The sequence below is a fragment of the Stigmatopora nigra genome, chromosome 1 (assembly GCF_051989575.1).
Source record: "Stigmatopora nigra isolate UIUO_SnigA chromosome 1, RoL_Snig_1.1, whole genome shotgun sequence".
NCBI lineage: Eukaryota > Metazoa > Chordata > Actinopteri > Syngnathiformes > Syngnathidae > Stigmatopora > Stigmatopora nigra.
Window position 1 is genome coordinate 2,277,501 of NC_135508.1, and position 27,517 is coordinate 2,305,017.

A 27,517-nucleotide genomic window follows, 5' to 3' on the forward strand; every position below is an offset into this window, starting at 1 on the left:
AAAATAGAACGGCACCCCCTATTTGAACGGCATCTCTAGTAGAAGAATTGAAAATGTTAACTTCACCCTCTAATTGAACGGCACCTCTAATTGAACGGCACCTCTAATTGAACGGCACCTCTAATTGAACGGCACCTCTAATTGAACGGCACCTCTAATTGAACGGCACCTCTAATTGAACGAAACTTTGGTGGAAGAATTGAAAAATTGAAAGGCACCCTCTAATTGAACAGCACTTTGGTGGAAGAATTGAAAAGTAGAACCGCACCCTCTAATTGAATGGCACCCCTAGTAGAATGGCACTTTGGTGAAAGAATTGAAAAATACAACAGCACCCCCTAATTGAATGGCAGTACGGGGTAAAGTTTGCAAAATAGAACGGCACTTTGGTGGAAGAATTGAAAATTAAAACGGCACCCTCTAATTGAACGGCATCTCTAATTGAACGGCATCTCTAATTGAACGGCACTTTGGCGGAAGAATTGAAAAATAGAATTGAATGGGACCTCCAATAGAACGGCACTCTGGCGGAAGAATTGAAAAATAGAACCACACCCCCTAATTAAACAACACCTCTAATAGAACACCACTTTGTTAAAAGAATTGAAAAATGAAACCACACCCCCTAATTAAACAGCACCTCTAATAGAACACCACTTTGTTAAAAGAATTGAAAAATGAAACCACACCCCCTAATTAAACAGCACCTCTAATAAGACACCACTTTGTTAAAAGAATTGAAAAATAGAACCACACCCCCTAATTAAACAGCACCTCTAATTGAACACCACTACTGTATTAAATTTAAAAAACAGAACAGCATACCATTAAAACAGATGTCTTACTGCAACTTCCAGTTTCCAAACTGACGTAGCTTTACATTCCTTTTATGTTGCTATTTATTTCTAATCTCCGTTCAAAGCCGCTGTACGTCAACAGCTCGCTTTCGTGCATCCATCTGATTACAAATCAAATGCTACCGAGCGTCTGCAAAGACTTCCACACATCACACCAACACACACATCACACTAACACACACACTACACAGGAGAGATAATGTAACTGCTCTTTCAGCAGCCTTAACACAGATGCCAAGACGTATTACACTTGATTAAACAACGTAGCTTCAATCGAGCCCATGCACACCTACACATGCACGCAAATACATATGCATATTACCTTTAGGGCAAAATGAGCTATAAGGCGAACACATATTCACAAATTTGTTCAAATCTGCTTTCATGTGCATGACATGAAGACAAAGTGCGTGTATTTGTGTGTGTACAGTGTTCCCTCGCTTATCGCAGTTGATAGGGACCGGGACCACCCGCGATAAGTGAATTTCCGCAAAGTAGGGATTTTCCTTCAAAAATGCTTAATTTGAATTTAAATCCATTTTTTTAATTTTTTTATTTATTTTTAGATATTTTTTTTATATTTTTTTTATATTTTTTAATTTTTTTTTTATATATATATATATTTTTTTTATTTTATTTTTTTTTATTTTAATTTTTTTACCCCCCTGTATACAGTACACCATATAGAATACGGGTAGGGAGAGTGAAATTCATATTATAACAAAAAAAAACTTTAAAATATGTTGTTTCAATGTAATATTTGTATTTTTTTCCCCAAAAAAAATCCGCGAAGCTCTGAGTCCGCGATAGCTGAACCGCGAAGTAGCGAGGGAACACTGTACACCATATAGAATACGGGTAGAGAGAGTGAAATTCATGTTATAACAAAACAACTGTAAAATATGTTGTTTCAATGTAATATTTGTATTTTTTTCCCCCAAAAAAATCCGCGAAGCTCTGAGTCCGCGATAGCTGAACCGCGAAGTAGCGAGGGAACACTGTATATATGTGCGCCTTTGTATGTGTGTGCTAACATCTCCGGGTTTGAATTCATATCTCATCTTATTTATGTGTCATAATGACTTGGACATGACCTTTAAACAGATATTTTCTTGGCGGCCTGCAAACAACACTGCTAACACAATTACACCAGGCAAATGAACAGAAGATTTGGCGGCACACACATACACGTGCGCACACATAGATGTAACATACACGCACATCCACACACACACACATGCAAATCAATCTCCTTGCAAAGGCTACATTTGCATCTTTCACGTAAATGAAAGTGCTTATTAAAGTTCATGCCAATGTTAAAGGCAGATTGACTAAATCCAGAGTGTTTAACCTAGCGCTTTTCCTCCTCCTCTTCCTCCTCTTTGAGGTTCTTAAATCCAGCCACCTTTGGTTTTACAGGACCTTTTAAACCCACTAAATCATTCTAATATTGTTCTAATCTAATGACGGTCAATGGAAGAAAATCTGGATCATAAATAGGCTGGTTGTAGTAATGGAGATGGTATTAAAGTAGGGTTAATTATATTGAGTGGATGTTAAAGTTGGAGTAAATTATTTTTGTTGAAGGAATTGTTCTGTTGTGAATTAAAAAAAAAATACAAATTGGGATGTTCTGATCATTCGAAGGCATTTGTAGTCGTAGCTCTACTTAAGAATACCTGTAGGTACGAAATTTTCAGGTTACAAAATGATTTGAGGTGCAAATGAGTATCTCAAGATATGAAAACAAGATCCAAGATACGACAACAAGATCCAAGATACGACAACAAGATCCAAGATACGACAACAAGATCCAAGATACGACAACAAGATCCAAGATACGACAACAAGATCCAAGATACGACAACAAGATCCAAGATACGACAACAAGATCCAAGATACGACAACAAGAGCCAAGATCCAAAAACAAGAGCCAAGATCCAAAAACAAGAGCCAAGATCCGAAAACAAGATCCAAGATCCAAAAACAAGATCCAACATCCTAGATCCAAAATCAAGATCCAAAATACGAAAAAAAGATCCAAATACGACAAAAGATCCAAATACGACAAAAAGATCCAAATACGACAAAAAGATTCAAATACCACAAAAAGATCCAAATACCACAAAAAGATCCAAGATACAAAAACAAAATCCAAAATCAAGAACCAAGATACAAAAACAAAATCCAAAAACAAGATCCAAAATCAAGATCCAAAATCAAGATCCAAGATACAAAAACAAGATCCAAGATCCAAAAACAAGATGCACAAACAAGATCCAAGATACGGCAAAAGATCCAAGATACAATAACAAGATTCAAAATACAAAAACAAGATTCAAGATACGACAAAAAGATCCAAGATGGGGCAAAAGATCCAAGATACGAAAACAAGATCCAAAATACAACAAAATATCCAAGATACAACAACAAGATCCAAGTTTCAAAAACATCAATACATTTCCTGTATCCGTCATTTTATTTTGAAGGTCTCACAGATACATTGCTTCTTGCTTGACAATTCCAATACACTCTACTGGAGTTGAATTCAATTCAAATTAGCATATTTCATACAAAATTTGGAAGCATGACCAATTTTTTTGGACTATGCATCTACTACGACGAGTATCAAAGGTTTAAAATACTTTAAGTACAAGTAGAACTTTTAATTTTGTTAGTCTTATTCGTTTTTTAAACAAAATTGTACACATCTAGCTAATAGCTTAACCAACAAAGGGAGAGAATACTCATTAATTTAATCAATATTTCACAACATTTTTGGACAATTTTGCTCATTTCCTACATCCCAAAAATTCAACAGAACTCCGATAACTTGGCAATACATTGAAAAATGTCCAAAAACACTTAATTCTTTCACAAACCTTCTCAACGTGCGTCATACTTACCGCAAATAACCTCTCAATTACACTACAGTCATAATAAAATGGCTACATGACACTAAATGAACAACATGTCTTGGTCCTATGCTGAAATTGGACAGCTTCTAAAAGCTGGACTCACATATTTAGCGTGTAAAAAACTGGCTACAGTCGGGGAAAGACTGTGGATCGTTAAAGCCGTAACATTTGGAATTGGACGGGACGATGTAGCTTACTGATTCTGGATCTGTTTCTGGTTCTGATTAGCAAGTGTAACCCTGCTTTCATGTGGGTTTGTGCCTTCCAATTGAACCCAACCGCTAACCTCCCAATGGGCTAGCAAAATAAAAACATCATTTCCAAGTGAGGAATGACAAAATGTAACCACAGCGTCATTGTGTAATCAGCGTAGCAATAGAAAAAATGAATATTTGAAATATTTGGAAAGGTTTTCTGTGTTGAATAATTGGCGTTTTACTATTTGGGCGTTGCGGTGGAAGAGTGGACAGCACGTCGGCCTCAGAGTTTGTGAATCGAGGGTTAGATCCCAGGTGGGTCCTCACTCTGTGGAGTTTGAATTTTTTTCTCTGGGCTTGTGTGGGTTTTCTTTGGGTACTCTGGTTTCTGCCCATGTTCCGAAAATACGCATGCTAGGCTAGCTGGTTGAATGCTAAATTGTCCCTAAGTATGAGCCTTATTGTCTCCAACGAATCTGGGTGTGCCTGTAGTAAGCAGGGATAGGCTCCAGCACCCCCCCTGCAACCATCGTGAGGATAAGTATTCAGAAAATGTAGGAATAAAATAAATACGCTACATTTTCTGTGTTCGTTTAGTGGCTAATAGGACTAATTTGGGTGGCGCAATCAGCTAGGCTAGCATACATGTTTTTGGAATGTGGGAGGAAACCGGAGTAGCCAGAGAAAACCCACACAACATGCAAACTCCACACAGTGAGGACCCACCTGGACTCGAACCCTCGACCACAGAAATACGAGGCCGACGGGATAAAGTAAACCAAGGTTAGCAAAAATGCAAGTGAATACCGTATTTTCACGACTATAAGGCGCACCCTCAATGAATGACATTTTTCCCATATATAAGGCGCACTGGATTATGAGGCGCACCCTCAATGAATGACATTTTCCCATATATAAGGCGCACTGGATTATAAGGCGCCCTGTCTATTTTGTAGAAAAATCTAAGACTTAAGTGCGCCTTATAGTCGTGAAAATACAGTACTTTTTTTTTGGGGGGGGGGGGGGATTTTTTGTTTTTATTTTGCGTGGAGGCCACTATTGGTTGAAGTACTATTGTTTATTCAATATATTTTTTTGCATTTATCAGTGTCAGTACAGATTTTGTTGTTTTCCAGCCTTATTCTATTTCAAACTTGACTGTAGAAGCTTAATACTGTATTTTCCATATATAAGGTGCACCACATTATAAGGCGCATCGCATTATAAGGCGCACCCTCAATGAATGGCACATTTTATTTTTTATTCCATATATAAAGCGCACTGGATTACAAGGCGCCCAGTCAATTTTGGAGAAAATTTAAGACTTTTAAGTGCGCCTTATAGTCGTGAAAATACAGTTTTTTTGTTTTTGTTTAGGATTTTTTGTTTTTATTCTGCATGGAGGCCACTATTGATTGAAGTACTATTGTTTATTCAATATATTTTTTTGCATTTATCAGTGTCAGAACAGATTTTGTTGTTTTCCAGCCTTATTCTATTTCAAACTTGAAGCTAAATACCTTATTTTCCATATATAAGGCGCACCACATTATAAGGCGCACTCTCAATGAATGGCACATTTTATTTTATTTTCCATATATAAGGCGCACTGGATTATAAGGCGCCCTGTCTATTTTGGAGAAAATTTAAGACTTTTAAGTGCGCCTTATAGTCGTGAAAATACAGTAATTCCCACTGCTAATATTTTTAAATTGATTTTTTCTGTAATGGTTTAACTTTTCAATATTAATTAATGATAAATCAACTTTTCATGATTACCCGCAGAAGTTTGACCATGTTAAACTTCTACCGCATTCATCGTTCACTGTAACGCGGTGTCTTTAGTGTGATGAAACGCCTTCATAAGATAAACATTCAAGGCTTTGAATGCCAAGGTGAGGTTAGAAATAAAGAAGATAGTATGGGGGGGTGCAATATATCTTCAAGAGTTCAACTTTAGTCCACTGCAGTAAAAAAAAACATAGTACATTCTCATTGAACACCTTTGTTGTCAAAAAATAAAAATAAAGGCAAAACTGTGGAATCAATGTTTAATCATAAAGACAGGACAGAAAATGTATTATAAGTGCAGGCTTTCTCATTGAATTGTTTCATTTCATTTTTTGTTTTTTAATCTAAAAGGAAACTGCTGTTGTTAACCTTAAGGCAAATGCTTAAGCAATAATTCAGTTTGGCAGGGGGATGGGTGGGGGTCCGCAATTTGGCAGGCTATATATGGGGGTTTGTAAATTATGACCTTGACGAGTTAGTTGCCCCAATAAAAATGGGTGATCTTGCTGTTAATGTTAATCATTTTGGACACAAAATCATTCGGGGACATCTGGACATTAAACCTAAAGGAAGTGAGATGAAGTACGAATCTATAAAATTGGAGATTTGACTTCATTTGTTTCTGTGCATTGCAAAATAAACGAAATATTTGTTGATAAGAGGTTGACATTTACTTAACTATGCTTAGGTAGTATTTGTTTTTAACTCAAGATCATTACAATAAAGTTTTTCTTTACTTTTACAAAATCAGTAAAAATTATATAATCTAAATTGAATTAAATGCTTCTATTGACAGTATAAAGAGATTTAAAGCTTCACCATGAAGTACACAAATAACAACAGGCAAATAAATAATAAATAAATAGGTAAATTAGTCAACAACATAAATATCTAGGGATGTACCTAAAAAACTATTAATTTATTGTAATTGTAAAATTGCTTTTCAAGAAGACATTGTTTTTGGTGTTAGGTTTTATTTTAAAAAAAATCCCCCGAGAATACGAATTCTATCTGTATTTTCCTTCTTGATTATGCATTTTTTGGCTGGTGCGACTTATAGTCCAGAAAATACTGTACTTATGATGACTACTAATTTATTGATGTATTTATTTATTATTTATTTATTGAATATCTATATGCATTTTTTGGCTGGTGCGACTTATACTCAGGTGTGACTTATAGTCCAGAAAATACTGTACTTATGTTGACCACTAATTTATTGATTTATTTGTTTATTATTTATTTATTTATTGAATATTTACATGCATTTTTTGGCTGGTGCGACTTAGTCCAGAAAATACTGTAATTATGTTGACCACTAATTTATTGATCCATTATTTATTTATTGAATATTTATATGCATTTTATGGCTGGTGCGACCTATACTCAGGTGCGACTTATAGTCCAGAAAATACTGTACTTATGTTGACCACTAATTTATTTATTTGTTTATTATTTATTTATTGAATATGTATATACATTTTTTGGCTGGTGCGACTTATAGTCCAGAAAATACTGTACTTATGTTGAAAACTAATTTATTATTTTATTTGTTTATTATTTATTGTTTATTAATTGAATAATTATATGCATTTTTTTGGTTGGTGCGACTTATAGTCCAGAAAATACAGTACTTATGTTGACTACTAAATGTATTTATTATTATTATTATTTGTTATTATGTATTACTTATTTATTGAATATTTACTTATCAGCTAGATTGTTGTTGTTATAATTTGTGCACTTTTTGGTGAAGCTTTAAATCTCATTATACTTGTTTAATGACAATAAATTAAATATATTTCTTTTGAGGTAATTCAACCTATTTTAATCATATGTAACTAATAAATTATTCATTTTCTCAGTGAGTAGATAAGGCAGATTCAAAACACACACACACACACACACATGATTCAGCTGATGTTTGATGATGATGATGAGCTGCCATCATATTTTATAAATTCCTTCCACATCTGAAAACAATGGTGATGAAGACTTTTTTCCATCACACACTGTTTCGCTCAGCCTGTGTAAAAGTTTTAGCGTTATAAATGCTTTCCTTTCAGGTATCCAGAAGGAACACCCGTGGGCCTAAAGGTCAGAGGGGTCGCGGGATCATCCAAAGGCCTGGCGTCAAGGGAACCACTGAGAATGTCTCCCGTGGAATACTGTACACATTTCTCAACTTCAAATCGGGACTTGGACATCTTGAAATGATAAAACTGGTAAAGGTCAAAGTTTGTCTTGAGACGTCCTACACTCGCGTGTATGTGGATATACGAGGTGAGGCAAAGTGAGAGGACACATTTGTAGCTCTGATAATTGGGAATTGGTGTTTTCATAGTAAAATATATCACTACTTGAAAAATTATTAGGAAAAAATATGTATGGATGTGTGTTTGCATGTACATATACATACATATATATACACATGTATATACATATATATACACATGTATATACATATATATACACATGTATATACATATATATACACATGTATATACATATATATACACATGTATATACATATATATACACATGTATATACATATATATACACATGTATATAAATATATATATACACATGTATATACATATATATATACACATGTATATACATATATATATATACACATGTATATACATATATATATATACACATGTATATACATATATATATACACATGTATATACATATATATATACACATGTATATACATATATATACACATGTATATACATATATATACACATGTATATACATATATATACACATGTATATACATATATACACATGTATATACATATATATACACATACAAATATACATATAGATACATACATATATAAATATACATATATACGTATATAAATATACATATATACATATATAAATATACATATATACATATATAAATATACATATATACATATATAAATATACATATATATACATATATAAATATACATATATATACACATATATATACATATATATACATATATTCATATAGATATATATATACGTACATATATACACAGATATATACATACATATATACCTATATAGACATACACATACATATGTATATGTATATGTATGTGTATGTGTATATGTATATATATATATATATATATATATATATATATATATATATATATATATATATACACACATATATATATATATATATATATATATATATATATATATATATATATATATATATATATATATATATATATATATATATATATATATATATATATATATATATATATATATATATATATATATATATATTATATATACATGTATACATGTACATACATACATATACACACACACACACGCACACATACATATTTGTCATAAATGGAAGAATGGATATTCAACAGCTCCACTATACTCATGAATCAGCTGCCACTTGAAGCGTAACAAACCCCGTGCATGATGGGGGAAAAATGCCCAAAGAGTTCCAGCGCTCACGGCAGACGTTGCGCATCGATTTAGCAACATCTGCCTGAAAAGATGCACCCTTAAATGGTGACAGAATGTAAACAAGGAGAATCACACTCATGCATGCTAATGTCGCTAACCTGCGCCAGCCTATCAGAAAGCCACAACGTCAGCCATTGGCTGAAATCAGAAGGAAATCTCTCAAGAGTTGAAAACAAGTCCTATTTGTGAAGATAAAAATCAGTTAATCTGGCTTTTCTCCGCGCCGGCCCGATTGGGGTTCCCTAAAGGACCTCTGGAGTGGGCTAACGCCAAGTTTGGGATAATTCGTACGCACCCCCACAAACCCGCAGAACCAGATGTTTGCTGAGTTGTTCTACTTAGTCCGTTTGAGGAATTGTTCCCTGTTCTATGTACGCACCAAAAATGTCATTACAGGCACGTTTCTTGAAGAAGAATTTGTACGTTTGCGTATGTTAAAACGTTTCGAAATCGAAGGTGATTAAATACACGGCGTCTGAAGTCATTTGAAGGTCGAGATATGAACGAGGCTGGAGCTCCAGATTTGTTCTGGCTCAGCAGAACTGTTCCTTTCCGGCCATAAAAAGTGGGAAAAAGTTGGGAAACCACGAGTGAAAAGACAGGAAAGTTGAAATGGGATTCGGATAGAAAACAATTGGGAATATTCAGATATTCATGACATTGTTTTTGGTCTTGGATCTTATAAAAAAAAAATGAAAAAAATCCCCCCAAAAATGCGACTTATATCTGTTTTTTTTCTTCTTAATTTGGCATGTTTTGGCTGGTGCGACTTATAGTCCAGAAAATACTGTACTTATGTTGACTACTAATCTATTTATTTATTTATGATTTATGTATTGCTTATTTTTTCTATTATTTATTTATTGCTTATTTTTTATTATTTATTTATTGCTTATTTTTTATCATTTATTTATTTCTTATTATTTATCAATTGATTATTATGTATTATTTATTTCTTATTATTTATCAATTGATTATTATGTATTATTTATTTATTTCTTATTTTTTATCAATTGATTATTATGTATTAATTATTTATTTATTATTTATCAATTGATTTTTTATTGATTATTATTTATTCTTTATATACTCAGGTGCGACTTATAGTCCAGAAAATACAGTACTTATGTTGACTACCGATTATTTATTTATTATTATTATATTATATTATTTTAGCATCCTCGAAAGGGTTGCGGGGGTTGCCGAACCCTAGCCCAATCGTCTTTAGGCGAAAGACAGACTACACCTAAGACTGGTCGCCAGTCAGTCATAGGGAACACAGAGAGACAAACAAACATCCACACTCCTAATCATACCACCGCCTGCGAGAAATCTTTTAAAAAAATAACATTAAATTAAAATAAAATTAAAAAAAATAGGGCTGACCCTATTTCCCGGATTTACACATTTCGTAACCGCGTTAATCGGGGTATTACTGTAGTCTCTATAATACATTACAAACCGAACATAATAACCAAAAACTGTCAAAAAAGTTTTACATTGGCAACAAAATTGATCCATAGACCATCTTTTGTGAATTTGTTTTCACAATAAGAGCATTTTTTGTTTGACACATGGACACACACTAACAGCTACCAAAAATAACGCCAAAATATGGTTCACTGAACAGAAGATTGATCAAAAAAGCATCCATTCCCAGTATTTCACCCAAACAATTTTCAAGGCGACAACACACCAAACAAGTCATGGTGACATCACCCTTCAAATGCAACACTTGGGTTCTGTGTGGGTTCAATACCGCCGCTGTGATACTTTCCGATGTAACACTCCAAAGAATGGTTCTAATCAGAGAGCCAAGAATTCGACCCATAACCCCTTGCCCGTGACCCATTGCAGGCCCTTGCTGCCTTATCTGATTGGTCTGTCTGGCACGGTAATCACTTCCAGAACACAAACAGGTTTGAAGAATGAATGGGGTGAGCGAGTAAAGCACGAAAAAATACAACTATTTCCAGAGTTCTCTAGGGCAGTCTTTGTTGGAAGTGCAGTTCGGGGGATTAAACGTGGTGTCAACAAGAAGCCATCTTGTTTTTGTTGACGATAGTGATCGTGAAAGATAGTTTGTTGAAAACAGTTTTTGTGTGATGATGGCGTACCGGTCAACTTGTAGTTTTTTGATCATTTTAAAGTGTGTACGCTGTAGAACAACATTTGTATGGGATTTTTTTTGGGACATTTTTTTGTAAAAATGATTTGGTTCTGGCCATTTTGGCTCTAATCTGGATTATCTCGGTCACTGGTAGAAGACAAAAACCTCATTTTTGACTGCTAAAATTGTCTTATTTTAAACATATGTACCCGCATTTCCCTTCAAAAACCCGTTTTTCACTGTATTAAATATAGCATGTCAGAAAGCCGTACATTTTATAGAAAATTTTAGACTTTTACGTGAACCCTATGAGAGTGTGCCCATGTGTCGCGTTGCATTTGTACGTTTTTTATCGCTTAAAAATGGGAATTGCAATTTTTAATAATCTCAGTCATAAAAATAGTTCCATGAGACGAGTATTTTGCAAAGTAGTATCGAAAAAAATGCGACTTATATCAGTTTTTTCCTTCTTAATTATGGATTTTTTTTGGCTAGTGCAATTTATAGTCCAGAAAATACAGTACTTATGTTGTCTACTAATTTATTGATTTATTGATGTATTATTCATATGCATTTTTTGAATATTTCTATGCATTTTTGAAAAATATTTCTATGATTTTTTTTTTATATTTCTATGCATTTTTCAATATTTCTATGCATTTTTTGAATATTTCTATGCATTTTTGCAATATTTATAAGCATTTTTTGGTGAAATAACGATGCATTGGCGGACAACCATATCACGAAAAATTATCTAAAAAAATATATTTGCGTTTTTACAAAAACATGACAAACAAGTCTTTTGCTTGAAGTCAACTTAGATGAGATCCAGCACCCCCCGCGACCCTCGTGAGGATAAATCAAATCGGAAAATGAATAAATAAAGAAAAAAATTGAACTTTATAGTTCAAGCCTCCCCCTTTAAATTTCAAATGAAGACATGATTGACAGAATTTATCTTTAAAATTACTCGCATTAGACTTAATGAACATTATATATCATTTTTACCAACTTTTTGATTGAGATGCCACAAAAAAACAAATCCTCCTTTCAGTACTGGCAGTTTTTTCCTCTCTGGGAGTTCTCAATAAAAATAAAATGAAAGCTTACCGTATTTTCACGACTATAAGGCGCACTTAAAAGTCTTAAATTTTCTCCAAAATAGACAGTGCACCTTATAGTCCAGTGCGCCTTATATATGGAAAAAAACAGAAAACCAAAAACGAAAAACCACCACTGTCGGATATTAAAAAAAAAAAAAAACGCCTGAACTGAAACAATACTGTTAAATATGCAGATGCCACCTCAGTTAAAATCTTCCATCATATAGCTCCTCCCCCACTGCAAGATTTTATACCAAAAAATACAAAACATCAACAATGGCTGGCTCTAGAGGTGACTGTAAAGTAGTGAGTGTTTCATACCTGCAAGTCACTAGCAATTACCGTATTTTCAAGACTATAAGGCGCACTTAACAGTCTTACATTTTCTCCAAAATAGACAGTGCGCCTTATAATACAGTGCGCCTTATAATACAGTGCGCCTTATAATACAGTGCCCCTTATGATACAGTGCCCCTTATAATACAGTGCCCCTTATAATACAGTGCACCTTATAAATGGAAAAATGTCTCTCATTTAGTGTGCACCTTATAATGCGGTGCGCCTTATAGTCGTGAAAATACGGTAATTAAAATGAAGAGTACATTTGCCTTTCATATTTCTTACAACAGAGCATAAAATGTCATTCCAGATAATATTTCATGGTCTGCACTCACTCAATTATTCTTCTATAGTAGAATGAGTGGCACTTCAGCCCGTTGACTTGCTGCTACAGCAATCTCAAGTCTCCATTTCTCCAATTCAACGTCTCCTCTCGCATCAGCATGCAGACAGAATCCCATCAGTAATCCTCTAGTCTACTCGATCCCTCGCAACCCGTGGTTGTTCTAGGTCACCCGCATACACAATCGCATCCATCAAATACGTACATAGTACACGTCCACAGGTTAAAAAGGGACACACAACCACGACATGCGTGACAACAGGGTGTTTGATAAACAGGTTACGGTAGATTGACATGCATTGTGAGCTACTACCGGTCAGTGGGAGTGAAGTTTGGAATCAGATGTGATGCCAGACTGAGTCGGAGTGTAATGTAAAGCATTCAGAAACTGAAAATGTTTTGATAATTTGCGGATTTGGCACTTGGAATAAACAAATGTTCCGTTAAAGTGAATCTCTATCAGTATATCGCATTTTCTCGCATATAAGCCGGATCCGCGTATAAGCCGTACCCTCAAAATTGCCTTAAAATGGTTGAATTTTATAATTTCTCTCGTATAAGCCGCCCCTGATTCATAATTTTCACCTCTATTTTTTACAATTATTTTTTTACTTTTTTAATTATTGTATTTTCTCGCATATAAACCGGCTCAGTCTCAGGCTAAAATTGCAAGTTCATTAAAATGTACCATTTATCTCATATAAGAAGCCCCCTGATTCACAATTTTCACCCATTTTTTTAAAATTCTTTTTAAAATTATATTTATTTTATTTATTCATTTTTATTACTTATTATTTTATTTGTTATGATTTATTCATTTTTATTTGTTACAGTTTATTCATTTTTATTTGTTATAATTTATTTATTTTTATTTGTTATAATGTATTCATTTTTATTATTATGTATTATTTTATTTGTTATAATTTATTCATTTTTTATTTTTTATTATTTTATTTGTTAGAATTTTATTCATTTTATTATTATTTATTATTTTATATGTTATATATAATTTATTCATTTTTTAAAATTTATTTTTATGCAAAAAATATATCAGCCGAACTCTTAAAATAGCCTTCAAAATAATTGAATTTTACAATTTCTCTCGTGTAAGCCGCCCCCTGATTCACAATTTTCATACCATTAAAAATAAGCCTTAAAGTGACACACCCTTATACAGTGTTCCCTCAAAAATGCTTAATTTGAATTAAATTCCATTTTTTTATTTTACCCCCTGTATACAGTACACCATATATAATACGAGTAGAGAGAGTGAAATTCATGTTATAACAAAATAAAACTGTAAAATATGTTGTTTCAATGTAATATTTGTATTTTCCCCCCCCCAAAAAAATCTGTGAAGCTCTGAGTCCGCGGTAGCTGAACCGCTAAGTAGCGAGGGAACACTGTATTCCTTCTAGTATTTGTATTAAAAAAGTAGGACTACTACAGAGATCTACAAAAGGAAAAAATTCCCACACTAGATAGTCACACTCAATTCCACATCTATGACAAAGAAGGTTAGAAAGACAAATAGGGACAAGAACAAAAAAAAAATGAAAATCTCCCAAAGCTCCATTAAGCAGACATTATTGAATCCATTGAAAAAAACTGCTTTTGTCACCATTTTTCTGAAACTCCAGCCATTCTTTCCAATTTCTGATCCATTTAGAAGTGTCATGTCCGTGTCGCCTCACCACGGTCTAAAGACCCCCCCCCCCCTCCCCACGCGTCGCTAGCTTGTAAAGTTAGTCAAACGTGGGGCAATTTCAACGTCCGTGTCGCTATACTTTCAAAACCCCTGAACGTCAAGGTGCATTGGCTCCGTTTCATCATTTTTCTGAGCCCGTTTCCATTTGGCTCAGAGCGTAACAAAACGGAAGCGTTTACTTTCAACAGCACGCCGCTTATGTGCTCCATCATCCGTGTCCCTGGCGTCATACAACGCTTTAAAACGTGGCGTGTTGAGGTGGAATTTGAAGGTGACAGAATTGTACGTGACGATTAAAGAAGGATGGAGTATAAGGCGCAAGTAGACATGAAGTTTTAAAAAAATATTTGACGGATGGACATGGTAAGACAAAGATAAAATGGCGTAGAATGTTGACATGACGCCAAGATAATTATAAGACTTAGGACTGGTCGCTAAAATGATCATAAGGTAGAGTGGTTAGCACAAGAATGGGAAAAGTACGGCCGGCGGGCCACATACGGGCCCGCTAGGCTTTTTAACCTGGCCCGCCGACGTTGTCCAAAATGTTTTTTTTTGTTTTTTTGTTTTTGTTTTTTTTCCCCAAGATGGCGCCGTCACACAGAAGCCAGTGGCAGTAGCTGTGTCCACTCTTATTTGTTTTTGTGTTTTATAGCCCCTCTATCTTTTTAAAAATGATTTTAATATTTCCTTATACATTCCTTTTTACTTGACTTTATACTTTATACTTCTTACTTGAATGATGAGTGATGAGTATGTTAATACTTTAGTCCTTTTTTTCTCTTTGTTTCATATGTACTGTTAACGGATGCACTTTTTTATATGTTTTTTTGTGCTGACCAGGCCCTTTTCCTCATACCCACAACTAGGGGCAATTTAGAGAGTCCAATCAGCCTACCATGCATGTTTTTGGAATGTGGGAGGGAACCAGAGTACCCAGAGAAAACCCACAGAATCCCAGAAAGAACATGCAAACTCCACACAGGTGTTCAAACCAATCACAGGGCACAATAAGACAAAGAAAATCCAATCATAGCGAGGGTCAATTTAGAGTGTCTAATCAGACTACCATGCATGTTTTAGGAATGTGCGGGGAACCGGAGTACCCAGAGAAAACCCACAAAAGCCTGGAAAGAACATGCATACTGCCCACAGGTGGGCCATCCAATCACAGGGCACAATTTAGTGTCCAATCAGCCTACCATGCATTTTTCTGGAAAGTGGGAGGGAACTATATTACCCGGAGAAAACCCACAAAATCCCGGGGAGAACATGCAAACTCCACACAGCTGAACCAACCTGGATTTGAACCCAAAACACACTAACCACTCCTCCACTGGGCCAGTAAACACATTTCAGCAAAATATGATAAGTCAAAGCATAACCTTTCCCCTTAATGTTCAAGTGTATAAATAAGTTCTCCGGGTCACGACCCTGTCTGAAAACCACACAAAAGTCCAATCAATTCCACAAATCCGAAATGGTACGCTCCGATAAAACGTAGCACAACTTACACCAGTGGTGTCAAACATACGGCCCGCGGGCCGGATCCGGCCCGTCTGGTGGTTTGGTACGGCCCGGGGAAGAAGGCTGCATTGTATAAAAAAATATGAATTTTCTTTAAAATGTGTAGCTTTGTATTATCCGCTAGGGGGCGTAGTGTTTTAGTATGTGCAGACAACATGAATTGACATTTATTTATGTTCTTATGTTATTCTCTTGTTCATAATATATTGTTCATAATATAAAAGGAAAATTGTGTTCATAAACATTATGATAATTGACTCATTCTTTGCACTAATTATTAGTATTAGTGACTAATACAAAAGTGGAAAAAGTGGGTTTATTGTTAGTTCTATGTTATTTTCCAATGAGTTTACTGGTCCGGACCGCTTGATCTCAAATTAAGCCGTATTCGGCCCGCAGACCAAAGGGAGTTTGACACCCCTGACTTACACGCTTCCTTTTTTCATGAGCAATGAGAGGATGCGGCGTATGGTTGGCTAATCCTGTTCCTCAAAGTCAGACCCAACCTCGCAGTCACCTCACTTTCTCACATTTGACTGAGCACTCAACAAAATGAGGTGAGTTTCAATTTGTATGCGAGATGATCACAGGGTGGGTCAGTCTCCTCTCTGACTCAGCAGTTATGGTTCCTTCATTTATTTCATCCTCGACACGGAGCCAAGTGGGGCTCGTGCCAGGATTCCTTCGATGTTTAAAGCGCAAACGTGGACCGCAAAGTAAACTTCTGTCGGATAGTAGCATCATGAACTTAAGTCGTGCTGTTATAATGAAGATCGAGTCTTTCTACTGTACTTTTACTGTAAGTTGAAGGTTCCCCCAGAGACAATGAAGGTTCATCGGATGCCTATGACAGTCGATGGCAGCAGCTGGTGTTAAATTAGTGGTCTTATTGATATTTTGGTATTAGATATTTAGATATTAAACTCTCATGAATATCATTTTGAGAGCTGGTTTCAACAGTACTTAGATATTAAACAGTACTTAGATATTAACCTCACTCTCATGAATCAACAGTAGATATTTAGATATTAAACTCTTGTTTAGAGCTGTTTTCAACAGTACTTACGACCAATAGACCGGGGACCAAACGTCCGGGGTGACCAAAACGTCCGGGGCGACCAAAACGTCCGGGGCGACCAAAACGTCCGGGGCGACCAAAACGTCCCGGGCGACCAAAACGTCCGGGCGACCAAAACGTCCGGGCGACCAAAACGTCCGGGCGACCAAAACGTCCGGGCGACCAAAACGTCCGGGTCGACCAAAACGTCCGGGTCGACCAAAACGTCCGGGTCGACCAAAACGTCCGGGTCGACCAAAACGTCCGGGTCGACCAAAACGTCCGGGTCGACCAAAACGTCCGGGTCGACCAAAACGTCCGGGTCGACCAAAACGTCCGGGCGACCAAAACGTCCGGGCGACCAAAACGTCCGGGCGACCAAACGTGAGAAAATATAGTACGTATTTTAGAACTGCTATTTTTGTACTACTCTGGACTAAATCAGGGTTGGGCAAACTTTTGGGCCCGGGGGCCATATTGAGTTTAAAAATGTGACAGATGGGCGGGGTCAGCACAAGATAGGATACATATAAAAAAGTGCATCCGTTAACAGTACATATGAAACATAAACAGAAAAAAGGACTAAAGTATTAACATATACTCATCATTAAAGTATAAAGTACAAAGTCAAGTCAAAAGGAATGTATTAAGAAGTATTAAAATGTCACTTAAAAAAAGATAGAGGGGCTGTAAAACACAAAAAAACTAATAAGACTGGACAGAGCGCCATCTTGGTGAGAAAAAAACAAAAAAATGTCCAAAAAATTATTTGGACAACGTCAGCGGGCCAGATTAAAAGGTCTAGCGGACCAGATGTGGCTCGCAGGCCATAGTTTGCACAACCTGCACTAAATAAGCACAGGAATTTCTCCTATGATGTCGTGAATGACACAATTCAAATTAAAAATGATCGGGAAATGAACAAGTAAGCAACAATTACCCTAACAAAAGCAGACTAGCATGACCAGGTTAAATAACCAATGAAAAATATGACAAAAAAAACTATATTTCATAGCTCTAAATTGGCCTTTTGTTTGCATTCGCGATGCACTGATTATTCTGCCGCCTCAACGGTTTAAACCGCGGACTAAATTGGTCCTTTGGGACCGTGCGGTACAAACTGTATGCTCTGCAAATGAACAAAAAAAAATGCTAAAATGATTTGAATCGCTGACTAAACATAAGCGGAATAATCCAAGCGCACTCTGACTTGCGAGGGAAAACGTGACTTCAGAGCAGGTGTCAACATCTTAAGGTTCTCTGAGCAAGTTGATGTTTTCATCTTGAAGTGTTTTGTGTTTACTAAGCTGTCACATCAGCCAATGGGGTCTCCTTCCTCGAACAACAGGGACTATTTAGGTGGAGACACTCAAGTTTGATCTTTTGCTAAAATGATAGCAAGAACTTCAAATGCCTTTTTTTTCTACTTTTACGACTCCATGTTTTCCATCAAAGTACCGTATTTTCACGACTATAAGGCGCACTTAAAAGTCTGAAATTTTCTCCAAAATAGACAGTGGGCCTTATAATCCAGTCCGCCTTATATATGGAAAAAACAGAAAACGAAAAACCACCACTGTCGGATATTAAAAAAACACAAACGCCTGAACTGAAACAATACTGTTAAATATGCAGATGCCATCTTAGTTTACAAAATCTTCCATCATATAGCTCCTCCCCCACTGCAAGATTTTATACAAAAAAAATCCTAAACATCAACAATGGCTGGCTCTAGAGGTGACTGTAAAGTAGTGAGTGCTTCATACCTGGAAGTCAATAGCAATTACCGTATTTTCACCACTATAAGACGCACTTAAGTCTTACATTTTCTTCAAAATAGACAGTGCGCCTTATAATACAGTGCGCCTTATATATGGAAAAATGACATTCATTGCGGATGCGCCTTATAATGCGGTGCGCCTTATAGTCGTGAAAATACGGTAGGTGCATCAAGTTACTTTTACAAAGGAAGAGTTTAAAAAAGGAAAATAAGAGAGTTAAAGTCCATTCAAAACACTTGAATGTATCATAATTGACATTAAAGTTGGAGTTCTTTATAGTACAGAATATGCAGAAAGCCATAGACTGTATTAGCTTGAATAAAATATGATGTTTTTGCATTGTATTTTAAATGAAAAGGGGTAGGTCGTCTTATAATCGGGATCTAGACATATTATAACCAATCATAAGACTTGATGGCGAAATCTGAACACTTTGATTGATGGTTAAGTGAATGCCTTGAATGTCATTATTCAAGTATAATTGGATTTAAAGCTTCACTTTGAAGTGCACACATAAATAATCAATACATAAGTAGTCAACATGAATGTGTTACCTCGACAGACGAGTGCTCCAACATAAGAGTGATTTGAGATACGAATAAAATTTTGGGCAGATATTTAAAGCAAACAAACCTCGATAGGTTGCATCTGAAAATCAGGGTGGAGGCGGGGATAATAGAGCCAACCCGGGAGAAGGTATCAACATTTAAACCAAAATTTGAATTAAGTTTAGTGTAAAGTTGGATTAAATTTATTTTTGAGTGTGTCTGCATCGTAATCCAAGTTCATTAAAAAATACGTTATGTTACAAGCGTGTTGCCATGCAAAAAGTCTCTCTCCTCTCTGCGAAATCAGTTTAAATTTAGTACTAATAAACAAATTTTAGTACTATTAAACCACTAGTTATTTGTTACTTTATTAATAAATGGCCAATTTCAACAAAAAAAATGTTTTTCCAATCCAATATCCTGTTTTGGGTGATTTTTCAAAGGGTTGAAACAAATTAATTAGTTTTTAGTTCATTTCTATGGGAAACATCCATTCGAATTACGAGAAAATCAACATACGAGCTCAGTCCCGGAACACATTAAGCTCATATCTCGAGATCCCACTGTAGTCCGGTACAAAAAGTCTTTAACTCAGTAAAAAAAACACAGCAAACGGGAAGTATTGGCCAACTCAAACTAGCTGATAAAATACTCATAATAGTCATTGAAACAATGTTTTTCTACCATCTCATACTTGTATCTGATATTCAACTCAGCTCAAAAGCAGAAAGAGAGAAGTGCATTTAACCGACTTCCACTGCCACTGCAGCATGTAAAATTTAAATGTCACATCTCAAAGCGTCACATGGTATGTGTAACAACATCTTGGGACGTGTTGGAAGAAGCTTTTCCAGGGTGCGAGATGGCCATCCAACACACCGCGGGTGCTTCAAGTACCAAGCCATTCGGTACACACAGACCGCGGGGTGCATGGTTGACTATCAGCGGAGATCTCCAACACCACCCCCCAACTGCTCTATAGACACACCACCACAGCTGAAGCGGTGGGCGATTTGGTCAAAACATGGCAGTTTCTCACCATAGGCAAGGTGGCATAGAGCCCAAAAAAATGGTGTCATTGTTTTGTTATTTGCATGCCAGGCGGGATGACTCCAAAATGTGATATTTTTGAATAAACGTCATATAAAAGAACAGTGATGTGATGGGAAATGGAGCTATAAGTTGCTGTTAAGGAATATACATTAGTTTGTTTTAAATATGATAGATGTTTGTGAAGTCGATGTAATAAAATACTAGTAAATTTGATCCAGCAAAAAAATATATATATATTTTAAAAAATGAGTATTTTTCCATATTTTATACATGTTTTTGCAAATATTGCGATACATTTGGTCAAGCAAAAAAAAAATTGCGTATTTTTTGATCATTTTAAATCAAGTGTGTTAAAGTGGCGGCCCGGGGGCCAAATCTGGTACCGCCACATCATTTTGTTTGGCCCGGGAAAGTAAATGATGAGTGCCGACACAGTTTTAGGATCAAATTAAAATTAAAAGTTGACTCTAAAATGATATTTTTGAATAAACGTCATGAAAAAAGAACTGTAATGTCACGGTAAATGGAACTAAAAGTTGCTGTTAAGGAATATTCACTACTTGGTTTTAAATATAATAGATGTCTTCGAAGTAGATTTAATAAAATACCAGTACATTTGATCCAGCAAAAAAAAAATATATATATATATATTTTAAAAATGAGTATTTTCCATATTTTATACATTTTTTGCAAATATAGCAATAATTTTGGTCCAGCAAAATATAAATAAAAAAACAAGGAGACTTGGATGTATTTCCCATATTTTATGCGTATTTTTTGAACATTTTAAATAAAGTGTGTCAAAGTGGCGGCCCGGGGGCCAAATCTGGTACCACCACATCAATTTGTGTGGCCCGGGAAAGTCAATCATGAGTGCCGACTTTCTGTTTTAGGATCAAATTAAAATGAAGATGAATATAGATGTATATTAAATTTCCTGATTTCCCCCTTTTAAATCAGTATTTGTAATTTTTTAATCATTTTTTTCTGTGTTTTTAGTTCAAAATCCTTTTGTAAAATCTAACAATATATTTTAAAAAAAAAAGCTAAAATAAACATTGTTTTAGATCTATAAAAAATTGAATATTCAGGGATTTTAATCGAGTTCTTTTAATCCATTTATTTAAAAAAAACTAAATATTATATCTGAAATGGTCCGGCTCACATGAAATCAAGTTGACGTTAAAGCGGCCCACGAACCAACCCGAGTCTGACACCCTTGTTTCATATTGAGTACGCCGTACAACATCTTTTGTTCGAGTACTTTTTTTTGCAATAATAGCAATATATTAGGTCCAGCAAAAAGAACAAGGAGACTGAATCACTGACTACCACACCTGTCCACTTACAAGTCTTTTCCCATATTTTTATCATTTTAAATGGAGTACACTGTATAACAACTTTGTATGTTTTTTGTAAAAGCTCGTTTCAGCCATTTTGGCTCTAATCTGGATCGTCTCGGTCACTGGAATCAGACAAAAAACATCATAACTAATTGCTAATATTGTCATAATTTAAGCATGATATGCACATTCCCCTTTTCACTATATAAATATAGCGCATCAGCAAGCAATGTACCCAAAAAGTCAAGCTGTCAGCGTCATACAGCGACATCTACAGAATCTTGAATGTACTGCAACCAACTGATTGCGCACCTCGTCCACTTTGTAGAAAATTCTAGACTTTTAAGTGCGCCTTGTATGGTTTTTAATCGCTTAATAAGGGGAATTGCAATCATTAATAAGCCAAGTTTGACATTTTTGCGTCGTATAGTGTTAACTACCGTATTTTCACGACTATAAGGCGCACTTCAAAGTCTTAAATTTTCTCCAAAATAGACAGTGCGCCTTATAATCCAGTGCGCCTTATACATGGAAAATGTCATTCATTGGGGGTGCGCCTTATAATGCGGTGCACCTTATAATGTGGTGCGCCTTATAATGTGGTGCGCCTTATAGTCGTGAAAATACGGTAATCAATATTTCAGAGTCCTTTAAGAAGTAGTGATGCACATTATTGGTTCTTTTTATGACATTTGCAATAAATGCACTTATTTTTATGACATTTTTTTCATTTTTAAGGTTGAGTTATTAACTTCTGTGTGGCATTTTGTAAAAAAAAACACTTGATTTAAGGGGAAAAATGATTCCGTTCTTTAACCAAAGACCACCAGAAATTAGGAATCAAACCCACACTGCCCACACCAAAGTCAGCCGGATGAACCACTACACCGTCGGGCAACGGACGGGAACTAATTTAAATTAAAAAAAAACAACAACTCTGGAACTGAATGAGGTAATTAGGTTACAGGCAGCCAGAAGCAGACGCGGCATTAGAGTCAGAATACTGAGTCACTTTGAGAGCCAGTACAACGCATATTTACATACGAGACAAAATATGAGTAAGAAGCAGATGAATACAGCTTTGCCAAATGTACTATCACCTTCTAAGTAAAAAGTAGTATTTGTTATAATTGCAAGTACGGAAAAAAACTGTTAACTTGCCTTAATTTGACAAGTTGGATAGAAAGAGCCGAAATTTGAAAAAGAGTCAAAAAGCCACACTTGGTCAAAATCAGCCTAAAAAAATACAATCTATCAAATTATTATTTTTTAAATATATATATATATATATATATATATATATATATATATATATATATATATATATATATATATATATATATATATATATATATATATATATATATATATATATATATATATATATATATATATATATATATATATATATATATATATATATATATATATATATATTTGGTTTTTGATTGTCCTGATGAATTTCCAATTGAATGCTTTTAAACACTTGGTGTCAGAATCTACCAAATTATTATTTTTTTTAAATATATTTTTTTCAGATTTTTGATGAATTTCCAATTGTATGTTTTTTTTGCTTAATGCTTTTTTTATACAAGTATATTCAGATTTAAAGCTTCACAACCAAGTTTTTTTAAATGTATTTATTTGTATATTAATTTATTAACATATTTTTACCCATCTAATTTTGTCTAAAATGTATTTTTCTGTGTCTGTATTCTCACCCTCTTGCTACCGTAACGATGAAATTTCCCCAAAACGGGATGAAGAAAGTTATTCAATCCAATCCAAAGTGCACAAAAAACAACAAACAGCCAAATAAATAATCATAAAACGAATAATCAATAAATAAGTAACATGAAAGTAAATTAAAGTGCACAAATACTAACAACAAACAATGAACAGTTAAATAATATTAAGAGCGACCAAAAATAGGACAAACATAAAACAAGGCAAAGCGTCAAAGTATATAAAAAATCTGATAAGACACAACGAGCCGTCTTCACTTTGTCCGGAAGCCACATACGGCTCGAGAGCCGCGTTTTCACTTCCCCTGGCTTAATTCCTTCAAAAGTGCACCAAATCAATTCATGATTTGGTTCAATTCAGTAACAGCAAGCCAAAATCTGAGCCGCGTTCATTTCTGGCCGTTAGCCACATACAGCTCGTGAGCCACGTTTCCACCTCACCCTGGCTTAATTCTTTCAAAAAGTCCAAAAAGTGCACCAAATCAATTCATGATTTGGTTCAATTCCGATACAGCGAGCCAAAAACAATGAGCATACCTGTCAACCTCGAACCATTTGTGATCTTACCAAATTTTGTTTTCGCCCTTACATATATGTATAAATACATGGAAAATCTTACCACTTTACTTTTTTGTAAAAAATCACGAACAACAAGTAGAAAATGTATGTTTATGTGTTTATTGCTTTCAAAGTTCCACTACAACAGCTTCCTACAAAAATTGTTCCAATACCTGGTGCATTCAATAATATTTTAATGTGCGTTCACATGACATTTGTTGTACAACAGCTGATCAAATGAAAGTAAACATAAACAAGGGAACAGGAAACGGAAATCACATGGTGAAAGTGTTACAAAACGAAATGTTTATCATGATCTTTTTTTTTTAGCCAATCAGAGGCGCCGGTACATATATCACTTGGCAGACATGCGTTTCCGGGAAGAAACAATGGCGGATGGTGAAAAATGGCTAGAAAGTGCCTTAATTTATTTTTTTTTCTCAAAATCACCGTTTAGCGTACCATTTTCATGTGTACAGCGTACCAATATAAAAATGGGCTTTCAGTTGTACCAATTACGGCGAGAACGTACCAGTTGACAGGTATGAATGAGCCGCGTTCATTTTGGCCAGTGCCACATAAGGCTCGAGAGCCGCGTTTTAGCCTCCCCTCGGCTTAATTCATTCAAAAACTCCACAAAGTGCCCCAAATCAAATCATGATTTGGTTCAATTCCGATACAGCAAGCCAAAAAACAACCAGCCGCGTTCATTTTTAGCCGGAAACCACATACAGCTCGACAGCCGCGTTTTCACTTCCCCTGTCTTAATTCACTCAAAAGTGCACAAAGTTCAAAATTTGGTTAAATTCCGATACAGCGAGCCAAAAACTGAGCAATAAATGTGTTATTTTTTTACTGACCAAAACTTGAAACCCCTAAAAAAAAATCACTTCTTAAATAAAACATAAATCATCTTTATATACTGAATCAGTTTGCATATCGTCCTGGCAATCTTTTTCACAAAAAAATGCAAAATAAATAAATAAAATAAGTTGCTGTATCACAGTGGGCGGTGTCCCTAATGTATTGGCCACCTTAAGAAATTTTAAAACCTATTACCTGAAGGTGTACCTAATATTTTGACCAGTAGGTGCACGCGTGGAAACGAAGTAAGACTTTGCCATGGAGTGTTTAAATAATTGCAAGGAGAGTTCTTGTATTATAGCCGTGTTCTAATATTTATGGGCCCCCAAGGACCCCCAGACGGACGAAACGGAACCACAGCAGCCTTTTGTACTGCTGCGTAGAAGCCAATTTTGTCCATTTGTGCAAGCGATTAGGACATTTTTGGATGTTTAACATGACAAGGAAGAAAAAAATGGGGATTCTATGAGTAAAACATGACATTCGGTTGCATGGATCTAAAAAAAGGCTAAAAAGTTGTGTACTTACTGGTGATAAGAGTCCTGGTTGACGTATTTTGGCGTCTGAGGAAAAAGTCTTGGGGAAGAAAAGGAAGAAGGAGGCGCAGTCAGTCGTTTACATTCCCGGACGAGATGTGGAGATGGAGCGTTGCTCCGAAAAAGCTCGATTCCGAGGCTTCCTGCGTACACGAGAGCAGCAGCCAACATGAATGAGAGCGAGCTTGTTTGACTCAGACATCCAATAAAGCAGAAAGAGAGAGAGAGAGAAAATCCGAGGGAGAGTAGGAGGGGAAAAGAGGGAGGAGAAATGTCGCCCTCTGGCGGTGGAGTTGGGTATAGCGATTGGCGAAGTGCTGTGTTTGAATACCTGTAAGTGGCAGTATTGGACTCGAGGAGTTTATTAGGGATGGTTTAGTCCAAGTGTGTCAAAGTGGCGGCCCGGGGGCCGAATTTGGCCTGTCAAATCATTTGAAGTGGGCCGGGAAGGTAAATTATGAGTGGTGAGTATCTGTTTTAGGATCAAATTAAAATGAAGAGTATGGATGTATATCAAATTAGCTGATTTCATCCCCTTTAAATTAATAAGTGTAATGTTTTAACATTTTTTGGTGTTTTTAGTTCAAAAATCATTTTGTAAAATCGGAAAATACACATGAAAGCTAAAATAAACATTGTTTTAGATCTTTAAAAAATGGAATATTCAAGGATTTTAAGTATGAATGAAATTTATGCATTTTTGTGCAAAATTTCCTGGTCTGGGTTTTGAAAAAAAAGTCAGCTCCAGCACCCCCCGTGACCCTTGCAAGGATAAGTATATTAAAAAAATGAATGAGTACAATTAGTAGTACTTGAGTAAAAGTATTTTGAAGTAACACTTGTTTTATTTGATTAATTTTTAGGCTATTTTGCAGACCTCTTCATTTCAAATTAAATACTTTAACCAACATATTTCATAAATTTCAACATAAACTGTTTTAGTCATTGAAATCAGCTCCTATAATATTCATTTATAAAAGCTTTTGTCTCATATTTCTAATAACCACACATTAAGCTCTTACACATTACCTCAAGTTGTAAAAATGAGAGTAAAACATTCAAGCAATGCTACATTATGTTTATTATTATAGATGCATTTTGCACGGTTGCTGTGCCTCATAATGGGAGCTATTTCAAATGTTTTTTTCATAGTAGAGCAATTTTGGATGGTACAATAAAAGCTAGGATTTTGAGAAGTATTTTCAACACAGTACAGTACAACAGCTACTATAGTAACACGTTTTTTTGTATATAAATGCACTTTAGAAGCAGTTAAAAGTCATATTTCTATCAGTGTTAGTAGTGTCACTTACCATTTGTGTGTAGTATCATACATTTCCAAAGGATTAGTAGTTTCCAAGGTAAATACTGTTGATTTATGTTATAATACTTCATTTTTCTCACTGATTTTGCAGGGTTTGACTAGATTTGTCATTATTTGGACACATTATAGAAGTATTTCGAGCAAAAACTGGAATAAAGGGACAAATAGGGCTTAAAATCTGGGAGAATTCGATTTACAAACAAAAGTACTGGAAAATGAGGAACACCTGGGCAAGACACAAGATTAGGCTGGGGGAAGCTGATTGGTCAATGTGTTTGTGAACTTGATTGACATTTGCACAGTAAAGACA

At 35.2% G+C, this 27,517-nt stretch overlaps 1 protein-coding gene across 1 annotated transcript in view; it reads right to left on the reverse strand.

Moving 5' to 3' along the window:
• Positions 1-26,069, reverse strand: part of LOC144196622 (plexin-A1-like) — a 247,589-nt gene extending 221,520 nt beyond the window's left edge. The window contains exon 1 of the mRNA XM_077716977.1: positions 25,876-26,069. The gene's annotated coding sequence lies outside the window, so the exon portion shown is untranslated. The remainder of the gene's footprint in view (positions 1-25,875) is intronic.
• Between the last annotated feature and the right edge of the window lie 1,448 nt (positions 26,070-27,517).